This window comes from Giraffa tippelskirchi, chromosome 13, assembly GCF_054371585.1.
Source record: "Giraffa tippelskirchi isolate mGirTip1 chromosome 13, T2T-mGirTip1v1.2.pri, whole genome shotgun sequence".
Classification (NCBI taxonomy): Eukaryota; Metazoa; Chordata; class Mammalia; order Artiodactyla; family Giraffidae; genus Giraffa; species Giraffa tippelskirchi.
In genome coordinates this window covers 19,173,775-19,200,961 of record NC_137287.1, presented here as the reverse complement: position 1 = coordinate 19,200,961, position 27,187 = coordinate 19,173,775, and the positions used below count along the sequence as shown (strand labels likewise).

Sequence of the window (27,187 nt, the reverse complement as noted above, 5' to 3'; positions counted from 1 at the left end):
CCATAAAACAGTGTTTAATTCCACCTGATTGTATCAGATAAAGAGAGCCATCAGTCCAAAGGATTTGGAAGTGAGCAACAAACTTTCTGGAGAAAACTGAAATTTAGTTAAGCTTGAGGAATGAGTGTGAATTGATAAAGAAAAGGAATTCTAGAGGTGACTGAGAGTGGAGTACAGGCAAGGGACCAGAGTGACCTGAGTGTATAAGTTGGTGAAGGAGGGAGACTGGAAGTACCAGAATGCAAAGATGACCTTGACAAGACACCTCGAGCTACAAGAGCTGCAGACAAGCCTTCCGGCAAAGTTGGCTTGTGCCAGCCCATTGAGTAGTCTCCACCCTCATCTCTATGCCTGGATAACAACCCTTCTGGGTTCTATAGCCTTTGCCTCTGGAGTTTTGGTAATACCTGCTACTGCTTTGTGATGCTGCTTCCTAGTTGTTAGCAAAGTCTGATGTCCATTTATGCCCTCCTGTGACCAGCTTAGCTCACCTCTTGTAATTTACTGTGCCAAGTGTTTTCAGCCTAAGGGCAAGAAAAGTTTCCTGCCGACCTTTCCCCCTTTTCAGAGTAAACCAACGAATGAGCTTACTCCAGCACTGTCAAACAGAAGAAAAATCCCTGCCAATCAGAAAATCAAGTGCACAAAAGCAAGTAGCAATTTGTAAGGAAATCAAAGCTCCGTGGATGCAAGCCACATCCCTGTGGTACCTCAGCTTTGCTTCTGTGAGTCCATAGAGAGACCTAACACTGTCCTGAAGTATTACCCAATCAACCAAGTTCATGCACTCAAGGAGCTTAGTTTCCTGAAGGAAGGGAGACTAGGTTGCTGCTTGTAGAACAGCTAAGTGTATTCAGTTTTATTATGAGCCAGGTTTAGTTTGAATTAGTTACTGTATAGATGTTAGTTAATTTCTTTCTCGTGCCAACACTGGGAGGCAGATGCTATTATTCCCAACAAGGAAATGGAGGCACAGAGAAGTTAAGTAATGTACCTAAGGCATTCTAGCTGTGAAGTGGAGGATCTTGGGTTCAGATCTGGGTGGTCTGAATCAGAAGCTGAGCGTGTCACTTTATGCTGTAGCTAACTCTGGTACTTTAACCCAGTGACCAGAAAGGCAAATAAACTCAGCTCATTATAGAAAGGACTTTAATGTTCCTCACAGCTGGTCAGGAAGGGCATCAGAGTCCAGAGGCTGCTACCAACATTTCTGTTTTATGTGTATTATTTTTCAATCAGGCTAAGTTTTTACTTTCATAGACACCAAGAAGTCCCCTTTATCTTGGCTTCCCTCCATTCTTATTTAACAAGAGCTCTAGACTTCTTAGTCACCTACTCTTTTTAATCTGTCCTAATAACACTCATTTGCCCTGATTTCTCACATTTTTATTATTTTTTTTATGAGCAGGATACCTAAAGACCATGAAATCCTGTGGCTAATATTGACCAACTATGACAGGATAAATTTGATACATTATCACACTCTGAAGACCTTGTTCACATCAGGGGGGAAGTTGAGGAGGAGGGACAATGGAAATAAAGGGGTAGATAACCACATCTTGCCCCACTTGTGGGGATGGGGCTAGATAAAGGGACTAAGTGACTAGGTGGAGACCAGGACCACTGGCTGGAATACTATGAGAGTTTCTTGTAGGAAATAACGGTAAGCTTTCAGAGATGCTTGGAAACAGAAAATGGCAAATGACTACCTTGGCCAAATGGGCCTGGGTTTGAGTCTGCGAACTACCCACTTTCCACTGTTGGCCGAAATTGTCTCATCCCACGTGAGCATGTGCAGAGAGGACTGACCAGCATCTCTGAGTTGAGCAAACTTCTCTGTCTTGTCACTCAGCACGTCTGCTTATACAGAATGTTGAGTATCAATCTGGGGTTCAGATTCTGTTGATGGAATACCGATTTTTCCCTCTTATGTTGTTGTTCAGTAGCTAAGTCATGTCCGACCCTTTGAGACCCCGTGGACTGCAGCATGCCAGGGTTTCCTGTCCTTCACTGTTTCCCGGAGTTTACTCAGATCCGTGTCTATTGAGTTGGTGATGCTACTCAACCATCTCATCCTTTGTCACTCCTCCTCCTCCTGCCCTCAATCTTTCCCAGCATCAGGGTCTCTTCCAGTGATTCAGCTCTTCACATCAGGTGGCCAAAGTATTGGAGCTTCAGCTTCAGCATCAGTCTTTCCAATGAATATTCAGAGTTGATTTCCTTTAGGATTGACTGGTGTGATCTCCTTGCTATCCAGGGGACTCTCAAGAGTCTTCTGTAGCACCATTATTCAAAAGCATCAATTCTTTGGCATGCAGCCTTCTTTATGGTCCAACTTATGAGGCTGGCTGCCCTCCAAACTTCTCATTTGGTTTTGGGGTCAGAAGTCCAGCTGTGTTATCATACATGTGACTGATTTTGTGCATATCTCTGGGGTTTGAGTAGATCCATGTGAGTAGACACTTCCCTACCCAACTATGTGATCTGAGAATGGGCTAGTGGGTCATTTCCCAAGTGAAATGCAATCTATACCAGTTCTCTGGGGTTGTTGAGAGGATAAAACGTGTGGAGCTGTTGGCTAGTCTACTAGCTTGCCAAAAGTAAAGTCTACCTGAGAATGAGGTCTGGCAGAGGAAAGCAGGGCTAGAAAGTAGAGAGGGTGTCAAGGTGTTCCATAGTCATCATTTGGGCTCATAGGCCTGAAGCTAGAGGCCTGGCTTTTTTAATATTTTGAGCCAATAAATTTCTTGTTTTGCTGGGGCCTCTTTGAATTAAATTTCTGTCACAATCCATACAATTCTGACTAATATATGCAATTAAGCCTGATACATGTTGTCTCAGGTAACTTAGAAATTATAATGTCCATTTTACAGATGAGGAAATGGAGGTTTGAAGACCCAGGTAATTTGCATGAATATTACAGGTAGTCACTGAAAGAGCTAGGATTTGACACAAGGCTGATCTTGAATCTAAAGAGAATATACTTTCTCTGAAACCTTTGAAAATGTTTTCAGGTTTGGTTTCTTTTAGAAACATAAGCACCTGTGAGTCGAAATCTCCTTTAGAGAGGCTACCTTCCTCATGCTCAGTTCTAGAATTTAGTCAGTGCATCGTTGGCTGACTCGAATAGTTGTTTATACAGCCTATGAACTTGCAGTTTATGGTATTTTGTAATTTTGTTTTCCCTGTCGTTTTGCTAATGCAGCTTTGTGAGCAAACATTGCCTATGATTTAAATCCGCCACAGTAATGAAACTCATGCACACACACGTACACACGTTTCCTCAGAACAGTCCACAGCTCTCTGATTAATCACATGTGTAAAGTACAGTGTTTACAGGAAATCAGCAGGTGGCAATTAGCATCTTCGAAATTATCTGGAAAACACAACTGGAGCTGCCACTTCAGGATGGAAACATAGCAATAACCAGCAAAGTGACAAACCCCCTAGGAGCTGGGAATGAATCAGGCTGGGAGCGGGGCTGCTAGGCACACAACAGCTGGTGGGGCAGCTCGGTGTGGATCACAGATTGTGTGCCAGCCTCTTACTTTCCCTCCCAACACTCAATAAGCAGTCTTTGGGTAGAGACATAAAATAGTTGCCTGATAGGCAGACCATCATAGAACAACCTTTAAAAATACTCACCCCTCCATCCCCCCATCTCCTCACCCCCACCCCCCGCCAAACCCTCAGACTTAGTCTAGGTGCAGACAGATACTGGTGCTACTACTGTATTAGTTGTTAAAATATTGAACTATTTCCATGTTGGTTAGTAAACAGCTGCTGTCTTGAGCTTGCTAAGTGGCATCCCACTGCTGTTTTCCCTGTGAACGCCTCAGCTCTTTAGGATCCACTGATCAAAAGCTAAAAGCCTGACTCCCACTCCAGTGCTGAGTTCAGGGTCCATTCTGATTGGTCGGTGCCTGTGGTGTCTGGTTGTTAACCCTTTGAAACATCACCCCACAGGAGTTTCAGGGACCGCTGCAGAAGACAGATTCAGAGGATGGGTTCTGGAGGAGGAAGAAGAGGAATTAGTGCATGGACTGTTTTATGCTTGAGATGCTCTTCCTCAATAGCTGAAAAAAAATTCAATATGTATATCTTTGCCTACATCTCTGCCATCTCTTTATCTCTATCTCTATGATTTTTTGCATATGAAGTGTCAGTGAATCCCAACCTTTGCTCTTCCAATTCCAAGCAATATGACCTCAGACTGAGAATCAGTGTCAGTCATTGGTTCTCAGCCCTGTGTGCACATTAGAATCACTGTCGGGGGCTTTAACTACAAAATAAGAGGGTTGAACCCCATCCACGGACATTCTGATTCTGTAGATCTGACATGAGGTCCAATCATCAGGGTTTCTTTTTAAGAATCACTCCTCATGATTTTAAGGGGCCGTTGTATTACCAACAAACTTTCTAAGCTTCAGTTTTCTCATGTAATAAAAAATAAGTACCAGTGTTGAACTCTGCTCAATGTGATGTGGTAGCTTGGATGGGAGGGGAGTTTGAGGGAGAATGGATACATGTATACATATGGCTGAGTGCCTTTGCTGTCCACCTGAAACTATCACAACAGTGTTAATCGGCTATACTCCAGTGTGAAATAAAAAGTTAAAAAAATGAGTACCAGTGCTTGTTTTGTGAGATTAAATGAAAAAAGGTATGTAAGGCTCTTTAGCAGAGAGTGTGGCACATAATCTTGTGTTAGTTCTGTTAATAATTAATATTCAGTACTTTAAAAAATAGTTTTTATTGTATTATTTTATAAATAATTACACTGGTAACAAATAAATTCATCCTAGTTATAAACAAATAACAGAAAGAGTAAAAAGTGATGAAAGGTATCCTTACTCCCTGTGTGCACAGAGGTGGACATTGCCACATTCCTATGTGCATCCTTCCAGAAATTTACTTTTGCTTTTGTTTATGTGTCTTTAAAGACATTGTTGTTGTTTTTCAGCCGCTTTTTGTGACCCCATGAACTGCAGCATGCCAGGCTTCTCTGTCCTTCACTATCTCCTGGAGTTTAGTCTTTAATAATGTAAATATAGCCATTCTTTTTGCTTAGCAGTAGGTCTGTATACCTTGCAGGTCTCTTCATGTAAGTAAGTAGGCATCTACTCTGTCATTTTAACAATTGCATCTCTCATATGAATAATGGATGCACCATAACTTAACCTTTTCCCATGTTTATGGGCTAATATTTTAGAGTTTCTAGATTTTCACTCCAAACAAATCTGCAGTGGATACTTTTGTCTAGGCATCTTTGTGCACAGGGGTAACTTCTCTTTATATTATCCCTATAACTGATATCACTGGGTCGAAGATGATTGCATAAAATGATGTTAAGTTCTGCTGAATTGCTCTCCCAAAAGCTCTGCCAGTTACATTCCCAGTGAAGAATGAGAGTGCTGGGGACTCCTCTGGCGGTCTAGCGGCTGAGACTCTGTGCTCCCAGTGCAAGGGGCCTGGTTCGATCCCTGGTCAAGGAACTAGAGCCCGCATGCCACAATTAAGAGTCCTGCATGCCTCAGTGAAGATCAAGATCCTGCGTGCTGCAGTTAAGACTCAGGGCAGCCAAATAAATATTTAAAAAAGAAGAAGGAGAGTGTTGATTTTTCCATCCCTTTCATCTCCCACATTTTTTTTAAGGGAGTTATTTTCATTTTTAGGAATGCACAACCCATAGTTGGGTAGCAGGACATAGAAACAAACAGTCTCAGTCGTTTGCATTTCCCTGATGAATAATGACTTTGAGCACTTTTTCCAGTGTTTATTGATATATGATGTTTATGTTCAAGTGTTTCACTCTTTAAAAAAGTAAGACTTTGAGCCTTTTGGATTTCAGTCTATGGTTCATTTAAAATTCATGTTTATGTATAAAGGAGACAGAGGGAAGAAGTTCTTTTAATTTTTTTCTTAATTGCTCAGCATCATTTGTTAAAAAAATTCTTCTCTTCATTGCATTGACTTGACACCTTTGTTTAAAATAAGAGGATTGAGTAGGTGTGAGTCTTCTTGCTTTTATTCTGTTCCACTGATCTATTTCCCTATCCTTACTTTGAGTCTTTGTCTTTTATTTTTTTTATAAATTTATTTATTTTAGTTGGGGGCTAATTACTTTACAATATTGTAATAGTTTTTGCCATACACTGACATGAATCAGCCATGGGTTTACATGTGTTCCCCTTCCTGGACCCCCCACCCACCTCCCTCCCCATCCCATCCCTCTGGGTCATCCCATTGCCCCGGCCCTGAGCCCTTGTCTTTTAATTGGAGATTATTGATGTACTTTGTTGACTGCCTGCTATATATCCTCATTTCTTTAATTAGGTCCAAACATTCTTGGTAACAGGAAAGGATACGAAAAGCAGATAAGGCAGATGACTATCCAACCGCTAGTAAACTAGTTCACAAAGCCATCAGGAGAATGAGCCTGCTTATTGTTAGTGGGGGTTTCCTTCTACTAATCAGTGGTCACCAGACAAAAGGATTAGGCAACATGGATTTGCCAACATTTTCTACCTTAGTTCTGACCATGTCAGTGAAAGAATAGGGCTGCAGTAGCTAAAAATGTCTGGGGCTCACAGCTTCAGCCCAGCTTCTTTGAGTTTATATCCCAAGCCCATCTCTCTCTCTCTCAATCCTTTGCTAATTGCTCATAAACCTCCCAAACCACTCACCAGACCTTCTGCTAAAGTGGGACTGGCTAGGCCATGTGCTGTTTTACTGGTAATTACTGCTTATTCTGTCCATGTCATTGGCATGTGACTTTTCTAGTTATAACATCATTATCAAGAAAAGGAGACCCTCTGTTTTAGTTTGCCAGGACTGCTATAACTACCACACCCTGGGTGCTCTGAACAACAGAGATTTATTTGCTCATGGTTCTGGAGCCTAGAAGTCTGAAATCAAGTTGTGTATAGGATTGGTTTCCTTCTGGACCTGTCTCCTTGACTGTAGATACCCATCTTTTCCCTGTCTTCACATTATCTTCAGTGTGTATCTGTCTCTTAATCCCTCTTCTTAGAAGAACACCAGTCATGCTGGATCAAGACACACCCTTATGACCACATTTTAACTTAATCACCTCTTGAAACACCTTATATTGAAATGCAGTCGCATTCTGAAGTATTAGGGGTTAGGACTTGAACATATGACTTGGTGGTGGGAGGGGGACACAATTCAGCCCATAACACTCTCTGGGTGGTCAGACATGGCCTTGGCCCCATTCAGTCACAGCTGGACCCCTGGCTGAACCTGGCTAGACTCAGCTGTGGTTTGGGTTCACCTCATTTTTGTGGTCCTAAGAATATGTAATTCTCTGTTATATCTTCTTTTCAATTCTTTTTCTCTTAAGGTCCTCCCTGAATTCATGATTTGAATTTTATAGCTATATATAACATAGCCAAAGCTTTTGTAAATTTATTTTTTAAATATGTTTCTCTCATTTAATAACAATAAATTTACCTTCTGATCCATTTGCCTTTCAAGTTTTGTATCTTTTTTCCCCATCATACTTTATGTTTTCTGTTTACAATACTTCCTTGTTCTTTGTCTCCCTCCCCTATTTTGCTACATATTATTGCATTGATTGGGTTTCTTTGGTTCATTTTTTTCCATATTGGGTTTTTAGAAGTTATAGATCCTATTCTATTCTTCAGTGATTGCCCTAATATTTTAACACATTAAAAAATCATCACTAAATTAGAGCACAAATGTGGGGGAAGAAAGCTAAGCAATATAGAAAGGAGGCATAACATGAAAAGCAAGACTTTTCCAGACCCCTGACTCCATTCCTCAGCATAATCCACTTTTGAACCATTTCTCTTTTGTATTATTATGCTTGTTACTTTCATAGCAAATAATCTTTAATACTTTTACTGTCTTTATTCATTATATACAGACAGTATTTATTGAAGCTCTATTTTGAAAGTTAAGGGATAGTCTTACCTTACATATATACAATGGAATACTACTCAGCCATTAAAAAGAATGAAATAATGGCATTTGCAGCAACATGAATGAATCTGGAGATTATCATACTAAGGGAAGTAAATCAGACAAGAGAAAGACAAATAACATGTTATGCCTTATATGTGGTACTTTAAAAAATGATACAAATGATTGTATCTATGAAGCAGAAACAGCCTCACAGACAAAATGAATTTATGGTTATGAAAGGGGAAAGGTTGCAGAGAAGGACAGATTGGGCGTTTGGGGTTGAAATATATACTACTATATTTAAAATAGATAACCAACAAGGACCTACAGGGAACTCTGTTCAATATTCTGTAATAACCTAAATGGGAAAAGAATTTGAACAGAGTAGATATCTGTCAGAGAAGGCAGTGGCACCCCACTCCAGTACTCTCTCCTTGAAAATCCCATGGACGGAGGAGCCTGGTAGGCTGCAGTCCATGGGGTCGCCAAGAGTTGGACATGACTGAGCGACTTCACTTTCACTTTTCTCTTTCATGCATTGGAGAAGGAAATGGCAACCCACTCCAGTGTTCTTGCCTGGAGAATCCCAGGGATGGGGGAGCCTGATGGGCTGCCGTCTATGGGGTCGCACAGAGTCGGACACGACTGAAGCGACTTAGCAGCAGCAGCAGCAGATATCTGTAGATGTATAACTGAATCACTTTTCTGAACACCTGAAACTAACACAATACTGTATTAATAAGTCAACTATATAGTCAAACATAAAATAAAAATTAAAAAAGTAAAATAGTTTCAGATAAAAAAACAAAAGAAATGCCATAATATCTTTGTGAAGCCAGTGATAATACTGTCAAACCTATGGAAAATTTCTTTAGACAAAGGAATAAAGTGAATAAATCTTTTGTCAACAGGCAAAAAAAAGAAATCTTACTTAAAAGTCCCCACCTCCAAATTTAACTAGCTACTTTATTATTTATAGTTCTAGCAATTATTCCTCTAAAGTTAATATGATCTACAAACTTTAATTTACTGTTTCAATATCTATCTTCAGATAATATCTTCTGATACTATCAAAGATGTAGAAATTAGTACTCCTACATTTTTCACTTTCCTCTGCCTCCCAACTTCTGTGCATTGCCACTTTCATAATATTTACATTTTGCTAATAGATTTAGCACAGAAATAATTGAAAATGAATAAATACATGTATTATTATCATATTATAAATATGGTAATATAAATATCTTTCATTCCAGAGCTAAGTACTATGATTGGACTTGTCGAAAGGAAAATATGATCTTATGTTACTAAACATGTATGCTTGAAGGTAAGTGTTCCATGGTATCAAAATAAATTGGATTATCTTTTCTTAGAATCCATCAATTGCTCAAAAATCACTTCACACTTAGGTTGGCTTTATATTTAGATGCTAACTTCCTTATATAGCTTTCTTTGGGAGAAAATGGTTCTGGAATTTCTGATTGCCTTTCTTTTTATTTTTCTCTCTGTAGCTCAAGAAGCTTGTCATTATAATTTCCGTAAGCATAACCATATTTCTAACAGATGTCCAACTCCACTCTCTACTGAGTATGGTCTTTTTTTACAAAGATATCTCCAGCTCCCCCAGAGCCCTCTGACGTCCACCTTGGATTTAAATTAGTTGTTTTGCAATCTGCTACACAAATGTCTGGGGGTCTCCCTTTATGTATTAGTAGATTAGAGCCGTTGTATCTTAGATGCCGTTTTCCTCTTTTTTTGAAAAAATGAGAGCTTTTTTTTGTTTGTTTTTAAAAGAATGAGAGTCAATTTTCTGAATCCTTGAATGTCTGAAAAATAACTTTATTTTATAACATTTTATGCATAGTTTGGCTAGTCATAGATTTACATTTCCTTACTGTGGGGAAAGTTTTCCCTTATTATTTCTTTTATTATTTTATCCCCTCCATTTTCTGTGTTCCCTTTTTCTGAGCTGCTGCTGCTGCTGCTGCTAAGTCGCTTCATACTGACAGACAAATGGCAGAAATTCTGTATTTATTCTCTACTTCTGTGAACTTTATTTACAGAAGACTTTTAATCTTTTTGTTCTTTAATGTTCATTCTGGGAGTCTCTTAGTTTGATCATAAATTCAGACTTTTAGCTCCGTAATTCTGTGCTGTCCATATATTGTCAAATTATAGTGAATATATTTTATAAATTTCCAAATTTTAATTATTTAAAATTTAAATAGTTTTGATAATTATTTTTCTTAACAGGAGTTTTAAATATGATTTTTAAAAAAATTTTATTTATTTATTTTTGGCTGTGCTGGGTCTTCATTGCTGTGTGGGTTTTTCTCTAGTTGTTGCAAGTGGGGACTGCTCTCTAGTTGTGGTGCTTGGGCTTCTCATTGCAGTGGCTTCTCTTTTTGCAGAGGCCTGCGGACTTTAGTAGTTGTGGGTCCTGGGCTCTAGAACACAGGCTCAATGGCTGTTGCTCACTTAGTTGCTCCACGGCATGTGGAATTTTCCCAGATTAGGGATTGAACCCGTGTCTCCTGCATTGGCAAGTGGATTCTTTACCACTGAGCCACCAGGGAAGCCCTTTAATGTGGTTTTAATGCATTTTTAATGTGATTTCTTATTGAATATTTCTGAAACTCTTAATTATAGAATTTAACATTTTCTCTTGCCTCTCCAACTAACTGTCATTTTTTAGGGGTTAATTTTCTCTTTCATGGGTTTGAGGCTCTTTTATGGCATTAGTTTTCTTCATAGGTTGGACTAGAGCTAGAAGTCTGGACTCTACATAATTTTCTCTCAAAACTTCATAGACAATGCTTCTCTGTCTTCTGATATTCAGTGTTGTTAAGAAGTCTGATGATATTATGATCATTTTTTCTTATATGGGTAACTGGTTTTACATTTTTTAAATTTCTTGGAGCTCCTAGGTTATTCTTTTTGTCAACTGAAAGGTAAGCATACCTTCAGGAATCACAAAAATATTTGGGAAATAATGTTATTAAAAAGTAGGTAACAAATTGAGTAAACTGAAAAAACTAACACACAAGAAACAGGAAAATAGGAAATATGGGATAGAAAGACTTTAAAATACAAGTAACTCATATTTTAAGAGTTATTGGACAAGAAATAGCATTCACAAAACATTTTATAGGCTGATAAGAAAAAGAAGCACTAAAGATCTTGAAACGAGCATGCTGACATTAAAAAAATCCCTCAAGATAGACTAAACCATAGAAAAGACACCACTGAAAACAAATCTGTGATTGTTTATCTCAACGTGCAGTACAAATGGGCAACAAAAAGGAAAGAAAAGAAATTATGAGACAAAAGTTAATATGGAGGATAAATCTAAAAGTCCCTGCAAAGCAATTTAACCAATGATTTCAAATTTTGTGAGGCAAAGCAATTTTGAACTCAGACTTACATTCAGCTAAACTAGCATCACAAGTGAGGTTCTCATCCAGCTGGAGAAGGAATGAGAGATTCTTATCTGTGAACTTGAGATTTCTTGCTGATTTGTTGAAAAGATCTGTTTTTATACCTGTGGCATCCTTCTTCAGTGCATATTTTGGGCTCTAGTTTTCTCTCCTCTTTCTCTCTCTCTCTTTTTTTTTTTTTACATAAAAAAGACCTACCCGGTAGTCTTTTTATGTTTTAGAAACTGAACTCTTCAATTTGTGTTTTTTTTTTTAAATAACAATTCTGAAACTGCTTTATGTGTATCCCAAAGAAAATATATCATGAAAAATGGGAGACAGGCTTCTCACTGCCAGAAAAATGGGGGGAAATGTGGGAAAAGGAAAGGCTTGAATAAATCCAGTGGTGTTGGATTGGAACTGGACATATCCACGTGAATTCATGGTTTTAAATATGAGTAGAAAAATACAGAAATAGATTTATGAATGTATTCTTTATGTAAATAGTATTATGTATATATATATATGTCTTTCTTTTCTATCTAATGTCTAAGATGGTCTCGTAGCAGTGACAACCCAGTAATAATGAGTACACCTAATACTCATATCTTGGTATCTAAATCCCATTCTCCAATAAAAAGAGTCAAGATGTCTTGGAGAAATGTCTGACTCCAAGGCAAGGGTAGGGAAAGTACAGTATGAACTTGGGATATCTTATACCAGCAAGCAAGGAAAGTGCTCAGATGATGGGGACATGGGAAAAGGACTCGGGAGTCAGTTTTAAGAGTCTCCCACTGACCAAATCTGGGACAGTTTAAACAACACAATAAATAATGATAGTACTGGATGATGAATAGAATAAGAATCCATGAGTCCATATAGATGTTACTATATGGATAAATAAATAAATGGTGAGGAGGGAAACATTTTGCTTACAGTAGAATTCCAACTAGTAAATATATTAATAGAAGCCATGAGGGAACTAGAAAATCACCATTTGGCAATAACCAGAGCAATAATTTTTTTAGGTAAGAGTCATCAATGAATGTTAAAACTGATAAATACATGCATGATGAGAAACAGTCTAGTTATATCATCTTGGAGTATCTCCCAAAAGGAAATTTATTGTTTACAAAAGGAAAAATATTAACTTTATGGTAGAAAAACCTGGCTGCCATCACGTTAGCCCAATGATCATATGTCTTTCTTTCTGCACTGTAGTGTAAGTCCTCAAGCACAGGGATTTATTTCTGTTTTATTCACTTCTGTACCTTGAACACCTAGAGTAGTGCTAAGCACATAGTAGGTGCTCAACAAGTAGTTTTGACTGAATAGCATATTCATGTTTATGCCTGTATTTGTAAGCTCAACTTCATCAGCTATATTGTTTGTAAGCTCTATATCCTTATGAATGTCTTATCTGCTTGATCTGTCATGGGCTGAGAGAATTGAATGAACATTTACACTGTGTTTTTGTCTAATTCTTAAGTTTCTGCTGTTTTTGCTGTAAGCACTCTGAAGACATGCTATTTGGTATATAAACATTTATGATGGTTCAATCTTCATGTGGGTTGTACTTTTGTCATCATTAACATAAACCTCTTTGCTTAGTTTAATACTTTCTTCTCTAAATCAACTCTCACAATTACAATGTAGTTCATGCTTTCTTTTTTCATCTGTATTTTATTTTTTGCACTCTAACTCATTGCCTATTCATTTTTTTAATCCAATCAGTTTGCCTAAGATTCTGCCCTTGTTTACTTTGTTGCTCAGCCAAGAGAAACATAACTATTTTGAGACTGTTTCTGTTAGTTCTAACAGAACGATTTTCTCTTTACTTCTCCATCTATCAAGCTATCATTTCACCTTGAAATGTGAAATGTTCTTAAGTTTCCCAGTTAGAGCTAGTTTCTGTCTCCAATATGTATATACAATATTTTGTATTTCTAGAGTAGCCTTTAGCATATTTTTCAAATTATGTTTTAATGATTGCTTTGATAAGGAGATTTCACTCTCTCAGGTTTGAACTTCCCAAGGCCAAGGATGTTACAGCAGTTGGTATATTGGTTTCTCCTTATGTATCACTTCAGTTTTCACCTTAAGGTACAGTTAACACAGCACTTGTTTTTTTTCATATCCCCTGAAAAGTAAGTCACACTTCCCTAAGCATTAGTAGGCAGTGCAGATCCTACTGGAGATTTTGTTGGGAAGCGATGGAGAGTTTTACATGACACTCCATTCAGCACATGACTTCCAAAAAACCCTTCTGCAAAGTGTCTCCTAGCTTGTTTCTCCTTGGCTAAAGTTTCCAGACTGTCAGGCTTCAACTACCTTCTTTCCCTCACTGTTCCTGAGAATTGTCCTCTTTTTCCAGGGCAGGAAAACATAACCTCTCACCCTTTAATTTTGTGGTCTGTGACCTAAGTCTGATACTTGGGTTCTTCAGGGCCTTCATAACTGACACCTCAAGCCTAGGATTTGGAGAAACAGAAACCCTTTCTCTCAAATGATTTTCTCTGCTGGGAGTTTCAAAAGCCTATTTTTAAAACTAAAAAAGTGAGCATCCATGCTTTTCTTTCTCTTTGTATCTCTGTAACTCTACCCTGAGGGCATGGGTCTTAGAAGCTTTTGCTACTTCCTGGGTGGGGAAGATGGATAGAGAAGTAGGAGATGCTCAGGAATGAAGCACAGATCAAAGTTAGAGAATGCTCCTCAAGAGGTCCAGAGTGATGTGAGGTATAGAGTGACGTGGGCCACAGCGTAGGGTCACGGCCTTCTCCCGCCTCTCCATCCTTCTGCCAAAAGCTGCAAAACCTTCATATCAGAAACCAGAAAATCACTATGGGCCAGTGATGGGACTTGGAGCAAGGCAGGAAGAGACCATGAGGAGGAAGCTTGGTTGGTATAATGACAAGTCACAACTTTTTATTCTGAAAAAAGGATTTTTATTTTCTGTTTCATATTTGAGACTGTGAACAAATCATCTCCCCTTTGCTGCCCTTCAGCTGTGCTGGAGTGGGCTTGGAGGCTTGTGACTCTCACCCTGGTTTACTGTGCACTGGCTAATGGGACTGAGTGCCAATTTTACAACCTCCTGAAGCCTCAGTCCTCTCACCTGCAAAATGGGCTACCAAGGCCCAACTGCTTGCCCTGCACGGGTTTGTGGAGGACCAAATGAGCAAATTGACAAGTAATTGAGTCCTTTCAAAAGTGTAACATATGATGGAAAATGAATGTGCAAAGCTTTGGGAGACCTGTTCTTGTATTCTGTCCTTCAAGGGCTTCCTGAAACATCAAACTTGCTGGCAAGGAAGACGGGCCATTCTGACAACGGCTTATCTGCCTTCTCCTGGGACAATGACTTTGCTGCTTCAGGGGATACTCCTGGGTGCGCATCCAAAAGTGAACAGCAGAGGACAGCCTGTGCTCAACAATGATAATATTCTGCAGGCTCCAGGAAGCTCGAGAATGAAGTGGCCGGGTAGCAGCAGCAGCACATAGAGTCCACTAATATTGGAGTCTAGGAGAGTAGCTCAGGATTGTTATTTGTTTTTGCTGTCTGTATTTCTTTAAAATTATGGTTTTGAAAGGAACACACATTTGGTTTTGAAAGGTTAGAAAGGTGCAAGAGTTTACAAGAAACTCCTTACAATGGCCCTACACAGCCTGCTCCCTGTTTCATCTCTCTGCCTTCAAATCCTGTATTCTCTCCCCTGGCTCCAGCTCCCCCTTGGGAGCCCATCTTTGCTTTGCTGTTCCCTCTCCCAGTATTACTCTTACCCAAGATTTCAGTGAGGCTCATTTGCTCCCCTTCTTCACATCCCTTCTTCTTTTTTAAAAAATTTATTTATTTATTTTTCGCTGTGCTGGGTCTTCTTGGCTGGGCAGGCTTTTCTCTAGTTGTGGTGAGTAGGGGCTACTCTCTGGTTGCAATATGTGAGCTTCTTATTGTGGTGGCTTCTTTTGTTATGAAACACAGACTCGAGGGCACTCAGGCTTCAGTAGTCTTCATTCAGAAGCATGTGGCCTTCATTCAGGAGCACGTAGTCTTCATTCTGGAACATGTGGTCTCCGTATTTTCTGCTCCCGGGCTATAGAGCGCAGACTCAGTAGTTGTAGCACATGGGCTTACTTGCTCTGTGGCATGTAGGGTCCTCCCAGATCAAGGACTGAACCTGTATCTCCTGCGTTGGCAGGCAGACTATTCACCAATTGAGCCACCACGGAAGCCCCATCGCATCCCTTCTTAACACTCCCTATCCTCATTCAAATGGTGCCTGGAACAGACAGTGTTAGAAAAAATTTTTTTTCCTTCACGAATCAGATAGGTGAAAAGTGGTCTCTTATTTGCTGAAAGAATTGAAAAGACATCCCTGATAAAAGGCAGAGCCTGACCCCTGGCTTGCAGGGCCTGCTCACTGTGGGCAGGGTAACAAGCCCTGTCCTTGACTCTGGGCATGGCCCTGTGACTTGCTTTTACCAACGGGGTATTATTGGATGTGATGCAAGCAGAGGCTCAGCGCAGGCTCAGTGCGTGCTGTCTTGTACTTTCCTATTTACCATAAGAGCATGTCCAGGCTAGAGTGCTAGGGAATGAGAGACATTTGGAGTGAAGCAGAGCCCGGGCACCTGGCAGAGGCTAATGCAGATAGCTGATAGCCAGTTGACATCCACGTGAGCCAGCCAGCCAAACTCAGCAGAGCCACCTGGCTGACCCTCAGCTTACCCCAGGTATATGTATTGAATGTCCCCATCCTGCTGGTCTCTCCAGACAAGCTATGAATTTAGAGAACTGTGGGGCCCAGAGCTCCAGGTTACAGAGGAGCCCTGGGGAGCCCATGTAGTCATGTCTGGACCTGGGTCTGGACCCTCTGCTGGGGCGTCCTCTACAAAGCAAGTTATGCTTTCCTGGTCTCTTATAGTTTCCCCAGGTCTGAAGAGCTCTGATGGTGCAGAAGCTGTTTGGCTGGGTTGGAAAAAAATCTTTATAATTGTCAACAAACTAGCCAGAGCTAGACGTCTGATGGAAAGGGTCATGAGTGGCAGTGAAGGAGGCCTACTGCTGCTGCCCAGTGCCTGCCTGTAATGATGGATGGGAGGCCTGGGGAGGATGGACGCGTTTATGTTTCCAAAGGCGGGGCATTTTCTCCCAGGGCAAGGGGCTAGTGGAAACAGGGTCAGAACAAATCACTTTACATTTTCTCTCTCTATGATTTTTTTCTTCTGACGAGAAATAACTCTTACTCCCAGGGCATGACAGACCAAGGAAACAGTATCAGAACTACATGTTTCTTTGAAAAAATGTTTTCCTCTGAATTTTTAATCTTAATGGGACACTGACCTTTTTGATAATCTAATGGAAACTATGGACCCATTCCCCAGGAATAATACTTAGAAATACAAAGCTTTACTCATGATGTCAGAGAATTTACAGTTTCTCTGAAACTGATTCATGGAAATTAGATTAGGGGTTTTTAGGAGAGAGAGAGAAACTGGAAGGGAGAAAAGGAAGACAGAAGTAAAGATGGTATCAGAAAGAAATGGGGAGACTTCAGAAATGATTTGTTGAAGAGTTTTAGCCAAAGATTGCTCTGGTTCCAAATACATTCCCTCTTCACTCTGCACTAACCCTAGAACCTTTGCTTTTAAAAATCAATTCTTTCAGTGATATTGTACTTTATGTATCATTCTGCCAATTTGCCATTTTCAGTCAAGTATGTATATTTGACATTCATTCATGATGATATACATTGATCTAGTTTATTCACTTTAACTTCTAGACAGTATTCTATGGAATGAATACACAATCTTATTTATCCATTCCCTGATAAATAGGCATTTAAATAGTTTAGTTTTTCTCATACTACCAATAGGAAATATCCTTATATGTGTCTTCTTGTACACAAATGAGAGAAGTTTCTCTATATCTAGAAGTAGAATCATGGGTTATGAGTTTTTAAGTTTTCTAGATACCTTGCTTTGTTCTCTGGATTCTATGCACCAATTTATAGCTCCCAACAGCAATGTCTAAGGGTTGTGCCCATTATCCTTTCTAGTGTTTATTGTTTTCTGACTTTTACATTTTAAAATGAATCTGATGAGTGTATATTTTTTAAAATTTATATTTTATTTGCCTCTTTTTTATGCATTTGTGTTTCTCTTCTGCAAATTACCTGTTCATATTCCTTGCCCATTTTTTCCCTTAGTGTATTGAAGGTGATCTCTTCTGGTCTTTGTCATTGCTTTCTTTTAGTTTGGCCATAGCTCTAACTCCTTAAAATTTGGTAAAAAAAAAAAAAAAAAGATTAGCATGGTAGAAAAGAATGTCTGAACGTGGATTTAGGGTATTCAGTTTGAGTCCCAACTCTGATCCTAACTGGTTGTGTGAATTTGCACAAGTTTTTAACCTAAGCCTCTGTCTCCTTTCTTGTAGAATGGGGATAACCATCTCTACTTCCCAAAGCCAAGGTGAGGCTTAAGCACCTGATATCTATGCATGATCGGTAGTTGAGTTGAAGAAACCAGATGAAATTGTCTCTATGCCCAGATGCCTTCAAATACAGCTGTGAACTTACCTGTGACATAGCCTCCATGAAGGAATTCAGACATCACTTTGGAACACAGCTCTCCTATAAGACAGTCCTGCTGTCCTTCAGGTGGTCCTAGGAATTGACTCATGGTGCTGGAGGCCCATAGACTTCCCTCAGGACAGATCCTATCTTCTCTGCCACGTCCAGAGAAGCCTCATGAGGCCATTGTTAACCTGCACATCAGAACAATGGCTTTGGAATTCCAAAGCCCCTAGTGCCCACTCTGGAAACCAAATCATTTGGAATTAACAAATCATTTGAAGTTAACAGCAGCAACAACAAATCAATAGCTAAACTTTTGGAATGCTAACAGAGTAAGTATATATAAAGCGTTTAGAACTTTGCCTAGCAAATAGAAAATATTATGTTTGCATTAATAATAATACTAAGTAATGAAATAAATGCTTACTATTATTAGGAATAACTTAGTATTGTTAGAGTAAATAATAATAATAATTATTATTACTCTGATGATGAAATGCTAAGCATTGAGCTAAGGATAATGGATATAAATTTGTTTAATCCTCAGAGCCATAGGGGAGAAGGCAATGGCAACCCACTCCAGTACTCTTGCCTGGAAAATCCCATGGATGGAGGAGCCTGGTAGGCTGCAGTCCGTGGGGTGGCAACGAGTCAGACACGACTGAGCAACTTCATTTTCACTCTTCACTTTCATGCATTGGAGAAGGAAATGGCAACCCACTCCAGTGTTCTTGCCTGGAGAATCCCAGGGATGGCGGAGCCTGGTGGGCTGCCATCTGTGGGGTTGCACAGAGTCGGACATGACTGAAGCGACTTAGCAGCAGCAGCAGCAGAGCCATAGGATTTTATATTATTTCTCATAAGTGTAAGAAGTGCCAGGGGTAGACCTCCCTTGCTAGAGAGCATTTATCCAAGGTTCGGGTTTGTTGGAAATATCCTTCCTCTGTGGCCTAGGTAGGACTATTGTACCAGGAGGAGAGTAATTTTTCTCCTTAGATGATGCTAATACCTCATCTAGTGTTTGTTTATGCTGTGCTAAGTTGCTTTAGTTGTGTCTGACTCTCTGCAACCCTATGGACTGTAGCCCACCAGGCTCCTCTGTCCATGGGATTCTCCAGGCAAGAATACTGGAGTGGGTTGCCATGCTCTCCTCCAGGGGATCTTCCCAACCCAAGGATTGAATCCACATCACTTTTGTCTCCTGCATTGGCAGGCAGGTTCTTTACCACTAACACCACCTGGGAAGCCCAGTGTTTATCAATTAAAAATTTACAAAGTGCTTTGCTCATTGAATGTGTTGCTCATTGAATTATCATAACATACCGGTATAGCAATGTTTTATCTGCTTTTTGAAATATACCCCACTCAGCTTCCATGAGCTGTAGCTCCTGGGCATCTTCCTAGATCACTGGCCACTTCTTAATCTTTTGCTGGTCCCTTCTCCTTCCTCTAATCTCTAAATCTAAATGTTCTTTAGAAGGTCTGATGCCTGGTTTCTACCTCCAGAGCTTCTGATTTAGTTGATTTGGTGGTAGTGTCTGGGCAGTGGCACATTTAAAAAGCAGCCAGAGTTAAGAACCACCCGTCTATATGCTGAAGTTGTCCCCTTTCAGCCTCTATCCCAGCTCTCTCTTTTTTGGATCCAGAGAGTCTACTTGGCATGTTCACTTGATTGTCCCTTAGGAATTTCAGTCTTATTATGTCCTGCACTGAAAACTTGATTTCTCAACTCCACTCCTCTGCTTAATCATTTCTCCCATGTTTTTCATCATCTTAGCAAATAGCATAATTTTTTCTCCAGTTGCTTAAGCCAAAGACCTGGGAATTGTCTTTGATCCCCTCCCTTTTCCTTGTCCTCTTTTTTTTTTTTTCAGTCCATCAAGAGGTACTGCTGACTCTACCTCCAAAATTCATTCTTAACTCCCTGTTTTCCTGCCACTATCTTAGCTAGAATCAGCACCATTATCTCTTTCCTGGATTATTTACTTCAGTGATCTTCACCCATTTTTCTTGCCTTCATTCTTGCTCCTCTCCAAAGCTGTCTCTACAGAGTGTCCAGAGTGATCATTCAATCTGAAGTGAAATCAAATCATTTCATTTCCCCTCAATCCTTTCCCACAGAGAAGATGCCTTACTATGCCTTTTCAAGGTTCCATGGCTCCTGCTTCTCTCTCCAAACTCCCTTCAGTTCATTCTCCCATCTTACTCATTTTGCTCCAGCTGCAATGGACTTTTTTCTAGTTCTTGGAACACTTTAAAACTCAATCCATCACATCAGAGCCTGTGTTACTTCTTTTGCTTTGATCATTCCCGCTTAAGTCTTTACAGACTCCTTACTCTTCATGTCTCAGCACATCAAGTATCACCTGGCTGGAGAGGAGCAATTATAAATGGTATTGTATTTTTAATTTTGGTTTTTATATGTTTATTATTAATATGTTGAAATAGAACTGATTTTTAAATATTTATCTTATATCCTGTCACCTTGCTGAACTCATTTATTCTAGTTGTATTTTGTAGATTCCTTGGAATTTTCTATGTAGCATATCATGTCCTCTGTAAATATGGACCACTTTATTTCTTCCTTTTCTTTCTTTTCATTAGTATGCTTTTTTTCTTTTCTCTTCTCTTCTCTCTCCTCACCTTTTTTCTTCTTTTACCTTACTGCACTGGCTAGAACTTCCAGCACTATATTACATAGCAGTGACAGAAATGGATGTTCTTGCCTTGTTCACAACTGTCTCACCTTTTTAAACACAAAGTTGCATGATGCCATGGAGAGACAGAGCGTAAGTATTAAAGTAAATCAAACCCATGGTCATACAGATACTATCCACTATCTATGTGATCTTAGAAAATGACTTTTTCTCTCCCCATGTTTTCTCATTTCCAAAGTTGAGATAATAATATCTATGCCTTGGTTTTGTTAGGGAACAGGCAAAGTGCAGAGGCTATGAGCTGGGTTACCTGGGCTCAGATTCTAGTGCAACTGCTCTCAACTGTGTGATCTTAGACAAGGTTTTCATCCTCTGTGCCTCAGTTTCCTTTTCTGTTAAATGGGCAAAATAAGATTAACCACTTCATTAAGTTGTTGTAGAGATTTCATGAGTTGATAAATGTAAAGTGCTTAGTATCTGGCAGTAAGCCAGAGAAGTGTTTATAGTTTGGCTCAGTGACAAAGAATCTGCCTGCCAATGAAGGAGATGCAAGAGACATGGGTTTGATCCCTGGGTTGGGAAGGTGCCCTGGAGAAGGAAATAGCAACCCACTCCAGTATTCTTGCGTGGAGAATCCTGTGGACAGAGGAGCCTGGCGGGATACAGTCCATGGAGTCACAAAAGAGTCGGTCACAACTTACCTTCTAAATAACAACAATCCTGACACTAAGTCCTGTGCTAACTAAAAATAGTTAGATAACATGAGGAGCTGTGATGAGAAGCAACAATCTCTGTTACACCCTCCTTTCCTGTTCTCTGGAGGCAACTGTTTTTAACTCTTCAAGCTATTTCCCAAATGATAAGTTCCTTTACCTATTTCTTGATGTATCAACTTCAGGTATAATTTATGTACATCCTGAAGTAATAGTTGAGGATTTAGCTCACTTATACTCCCTGTCTCCCATCCTTCTACTATAGTGATGTCACTATTTATATAATTGAACCTTGAGCAAGATGGGAATTAGTGGTGCTGACAGCAGTCAAGAATCCATGTGTCACTTTAGATTTGGTCTTGTGTATCCGTGGTTCTGCATCCATGGGTTCAACCAACCATGGGTCATGTAGTACTATAGTACATATTTATTGAAAAAAATTGGTGTATAAATGGACCTATGCAGTTCAAACTGTGTTGTTCAAGGGTAAACTAATCGTATAAGTACTGGTGAACAATATCTATTATAACAATAATAACAATATTAATAATAGATATTGTTCACCAAAGAGCCAAAAGGTATACAGTGATTATATTTCTTATCTTGAAAAATTTCCCATTACTCTTTCTTTAATGTCCTTTTTATTTGTGATACTTGCCTTTCTCATATACATAGTTTTTAAAAGTGCTTTATCCTATCAGTTACTCTATCAAATTCATTTATTTTTCCTGGAGACTTCCAAATCTTATATTGTTTTCTGTTACACAGCTGTCATGAGAGTAACAAAGAAATTTGTCTTTTCCCCTTTCAGTTCCAGCCTAATACCATCCCCACACCTCTGATGGCAACCACTGCTGTGTTTCTCCTTCTTCCTTTTCCGTCCTTGCTTTTGATCAGTTCACCTCTCCTTCCCAGCTGTGTTCTTTCTTGATCCATTCTTTTGGCCTCTCAACAGTCCACTCATAGCAGTAGTATTATTACTCTGTCAGTCAACTTTTGACTTATTATAAATTAGCATTTTGAAGTGCTCTCATTTACATAGGGCACCCCAAAGAAAACTTGATCCACAGCTAAAAGGGCAGTTGCTCTAATGCTTATGTGATTGAGGCAAAGCCCTTGCAGGGAATAGCAAAGTAAGGGCAGCTGATTATAATGAAAGGCTTAAGTAAGGCATAAATGCTTCAGGCATGACAAGAACACAGACTGAAAGAATTGATGATCTGTTTCAGTAGAAAAATAGCCATCAAAAGAGGAAGCTTTCTTATAGGAGTGCCCAGGCAAGGTGTGGGCCTTAAAAAAGCTGGATCCATATTTTAGGAGACAGCAACCCCTTTGTTGACAAGTTTGTTGATAAGTCAAGAAACAAGTTTAATAAAGAATTCATGGGAAAACACTATTTTAACATCAGGCTATAAAGTTGGCTCCAGTAGAGTAGGACTTAGGAAAGTTTTTGAACATATTATTGGTTGATATTAGAGGTTGAACTTAAAGGACTGCCTCTTTAGATTTATGGAGCAGTGTCCAAGCATCATGACCTTGGTTCTACTCCAGAGACCCATGTATTATCTACACGAATCCATTCGTACAACTATTAATATGTACCTACTCGGCTTTCATTGTGCATTCTCTCCTTGTTAATTCCTGTTGTCTTTGAGCTTGAATTACCTCTAGGGACCCACTCTCACACTCTCCCCACCTGGCTGTAGCACTTCTGTTAAAACAACTGGATTGTGAACTCTGGAGCCTGTGTTGTTTCATGCAGTGTTTTTAGGCTCCCTATTTGCCTTCTCTTGGTATCCCTATCATTACTTAGGACTTGACTTTTCTCATCTTAGACCCATCCTGTGACCTGTACATCCTGCTTTACTAAACCAACTACCAACACCGGTCCCTTGGCTGATGCCTGAGCTGAGTCCACCCCAGCCCTTCTTTGCTCCAACCCATTCCCCTTTCCCTGCCATAGAAAAGAGAGGATGTGGCAGGCCCTATCATTCAATCATGGAGAAGGCACTGGCAACCCGCTCCAGTACTCTTGCTTGGAAAAATCCCATGACTGAGGAGTCTGGTAGGCTGCAGTCCATGGGGTCACTAAGAGTTGGACACGACTGAGTGACTTCACGTTCCCTTTTCCCTTGCATGCACTGGAGAAGGAAATGGCAACCCACTCCAGTGTTCTTGCCTGGAGAATCCCAGGGACGGGGGAGCCTGGTGGGCTGCCGTCTATGGGGTCGCACAGATTCGGACACGACTGAGGCAACTTAGCAGCAGCAGCAGCAGCATCATTCAGTCTCCCTGCATGTAGAATAACAATTTCTCTTTTTAAAGAAGTATAACCTCAGGGTGAGCCACACCCAGTATGAATTTCTAGAGTGAGGGGAAGTGGGGGTAGACTCTATGTGGAAGTACACCTATAGGGACTTCCCTGATGATCCACTGGCTAAGACTCTGGCTCCCAATGCAGGGGCCTGGGTTTGATCCCTGGTTTGGGAACTGGATCCCACATGCTGCAACTAAAAGATCCTGCATGTCACAATTAAAGATCCCATGTGCTACAACTAAGATCTGGTGCAGCCAAATTAAAAAAAAAAAAAGCACACCTACAAATTCCAGAAGTAATTTTTGTTTCCCTACTCAACACCAATCTCAAGAATTGCTGAACTTAATTTCTTATTTTCTCCTTCTCAATGATTCTGCCAAATAACAGCAGAGATCAGTGTGACACTGGACACGGGGGAAGGCTGGGTATTAAAGTCAACTTGTTGGGTCTTGTAGCAGAAGAAGGTGGGTGAAACAGAAAGGTTGGAGGTAGGCTTCTCTCATTCATAGGTGGGAGATATGTCCTCAGTCAAATTCATTCTCTCTACACTTAATGTGAATTTTTATTTTTTTTTGCTCCTTGAGCTCACTAACTCAAGGATCAGCCCTCAAAGAGGCCTTCTGGGAAGAGAAGCCCCTAAGGAAGGTTTTTCTCCAGCCTAGTTCCCCTGAGACATCTGGTATTCTTGCTGCCCAGCATCTAATCCTCCTTCTGGTAATAGAATCCATAATTTCCTTGGGGAATCACTTATTTCTGCTACTTCAGGTCTGATTGCATTTTAGGTTATATGTAACTCAGGAGTGGCTGATATGGATTCTATTCCCTCTGTGTATTAGTGTCAGTTTAGGGATGGCACGTGACCCAAGCCTGTCCAATCACTTGTGTTCACTTTGTTTGTTAGAGTGATTGGAAAAGAGGCATCCTCTTTCTGTAAACGTGTTGGGAAAGTAAAACATAAACCTGAAACTAATGGCAGCTATCTTGCTTCTATGAAGGGTGAGCTTGCTCATTAAGCAGCCAGCACACAAGAAACCAGAGTCAAGAGATGGTAGATACCTAAACTGACCAGAAACCATCATTCAGGATCCAGTCATGCCTGAAGCTGTAGAAGTTTCCCCCTGACTTTACAGATATGTGAGCCAATAGCATTCCCTCTTTTTCCTTCCTACCTTCTTCCATCCTTTCTTTTCTTTTCCTTTCCTTTCTTTCTATCTCTTTTTTCTTTTTCTTAAGTCAGTTTGAAGTTTTTTTAGTGGCAACCCAAAGATCCCACCAGGCTTCCCTGGTGGCTCCAATCTGTAAAGAATCCGCCTGCAATGTGGGAGACCTGGGTCTGATCCCTGGGTTGGGAAGATCCCCTGGAGAGGGAAATGGCAACCCACTCCAGTATTCTTGCCTGGGAAATCCCATGGACAGAGGAGCCTGGTGGGCTACAGTCCATGGGGTCGCAGAGAGTTGGACATGACTTAGTGATTAAACCACCGCCATTAGAAACCAAGATCTGGGTGTTGGCTGTGGAAGTAAGTAAAGATTCCAACTATTTATAGCCAGTTGTTTTATCCAAATCCTGCACTCTGAATTCCACAGACTCTGTGTGTAACACAATTACCAAGTTTTATAATGTACTCTCAGATATTTGTGTTACGAGAGTTCAGTTATCATGCTTAGGAGCTTACCTCTATTTCCTTTGTGATCTACTGCTCAAGGATCCGTTCCATCTCAGAGCTTCAGCTGTGATACTGTGTATATGATCTACATTCCTCCACTTGGGAATTAGAAACATACTTTCCTCACATTTTATGAAACAGTTGTCCTTTAGGTGGAAGAATTCACAAGGTACAGCTGGAATTCTGCAAAATGTGGGCTGCTATGAAGATTTCTCATCTTGTAGTATCAGTAGTCCTCAGCTTGTGAATGGGCTATACATTTTATCAGGGAAATAGTATTATGCAGCAGGTGGTTAGTTTCCCATGCTAGCACACAAGACCAAATTCACCCACAATGTAGGTAACCAATAGCACTGTACCTAATTATTATGCACGGTCAGTTACCATAGGGGATTATATTGGAATAACGCATTCCAAATTCTACTTGGAGAGAGAGTAAAATCTGTTTCCCATTGGATTCCTATCACTTTTTATTGATACTTCCTATCATCTCTCACCCCCCACACTGTAGGACCTACGATTAAAACTCTAGGACCTATGATTTCAGCTGGATCCCCTGCAACTACCTCTTTATGCAATGAGATTCCTTGGTCTAACTCAGATCTTCACTGAACATCAAATCTCTGTGACTAGTTATGGGCATCTTCATTGGCACATAAAATTCAATATATGCAAAATCAAACTCACTCCTTCTTCAAATTGCCACCCATATTCTCTAAAAGCAATCAAAGGAGTCATTTAAGACACCACCTACCCCCCTTAGGTATTTGCCATTGTCAACCAGTCACCATGTCCCACAGATTCTCCCTTTAGATGCCTGTCCTTCGGTCCCTTCTCCCCCATCCTTGTGGTCACAGTCTCCATTAAGGCCTTCTTGACTTCTCATGGAGATCACAGCTTTAGTCTCTGAAATGGTCTTGCTACCTGCCCTGTTCTCCACACCCTAGCCTAAGAGATTGTTTACAGTGTGACTCTGATCACACCACACCCTGCTGTCACCCCTCATGGTTCCTCACAGGATTTAAGCTTAGATTCCGTCTCCTTGTCTTAGCCCACAGGCCTCCCTGTGATCTGGCTCTTGACAACTTCTCTTTTGTTTTAGCCATTTTGTGACTGACCACATTCATTCATTCAGTTAACCTTTATCAAGTGCCAGGATCAGTGCTTTCTTTGTGCTGAGAATGTAACAGTGAACAGAAACAAAATCTCAGAGCTTCATTCTAGTTGGGTAGACAGATGGAGCCTATCTGAAGGCAATAAGTTCAGCGGAGAGACTTAAAGCAAGAAAAGGAGTAGGGGGTAAGAGGAGAGGGTGGGGCAGTTTAAAAGATGGATGTTTAGGGAATAGGTGATAGTTGAATGAAGACTTGAAGGAGCTGAGATAGCAAGACGTGCAGATATCTGGAGGAGGAGTTGTAAGTGCAAGGGCCCTGGGGGTGATTTCAAGGATCTGTGAGAAGGCTGGTGGGTTGGAGGAGAACAGGGCAGAGAGAAGTGGGCAGAGGCACATCATCAAAGGTCTTCTCGACCATTCCTTGTGATGACTTCAGCTTATATCAAAACTGTGAGTGATATGGAAAACTATCGATCGTTCTGATCCTAAGAATGTTATGCTCTAACTTTATGTCTTGAAATGAGCTACTTGTTCTGTAGAATGTGTCATATCTCCTCCTGCACCCTAGCCTTAATCTACATTATTTCACTGAACACCCCTCCCTATTTCTTCACTTCCCCGGCTTCAAATGTCGATTTAGATCCATGCTTGTGCTCTCATGGCACAGTCATTAATGCTTGTTTGTGGATCAAAGGAATAAATGAATAAAGGTGTTGTTGTTGTTCAGTCACCAAGTTGTGTCTGACTCTTTGCAACCCCATGGACTGCAGCACACCAGGCCTCC

The 27,187-nt window shown here is 40.3% G+C and overlaps 2 long non-coding RNA genes across 2 annotated transcripts in view; one reads left to right on the top strand and one right to left on the bottom strand.

Moving 5' to 3' along the window:
- LOC145531584 (uncharacterized) overlaps positions 1 to 27,187 on the top strand; it is a 61,152-nt gene that overhangs the window by 11,759 nt on the left and 22,206 nt on the right. Inside the window, exons 3-4 of the long non-coding RNA XR_014072561.1 lie at positions 9,204 to 9,274; positions 17,797 to 18,267. This is a non-coding gene — a long non-coding RNA (uncharacterized LOC145531584). The remainder of the gene's footprint in view (positions 1 to 9,203; positions 9,275 to 17,796; positions 18,268 to 27,187) is intronic.
- Positions 3,735 to 25,646, bottom strand: LOC145531585 (uncharacterized). Its single transcript, XR_014072562.1, has 3 exons — positions 25,299 to 25,646; positions 17,939 to 18,126; positions 3,735 to 4,010 (listed from the first exon to the last, which is right to left on the bottom strand). It is a non-coding gene; the product is annotated as an uncharacterized LOC145531585 (long non-coding RNA).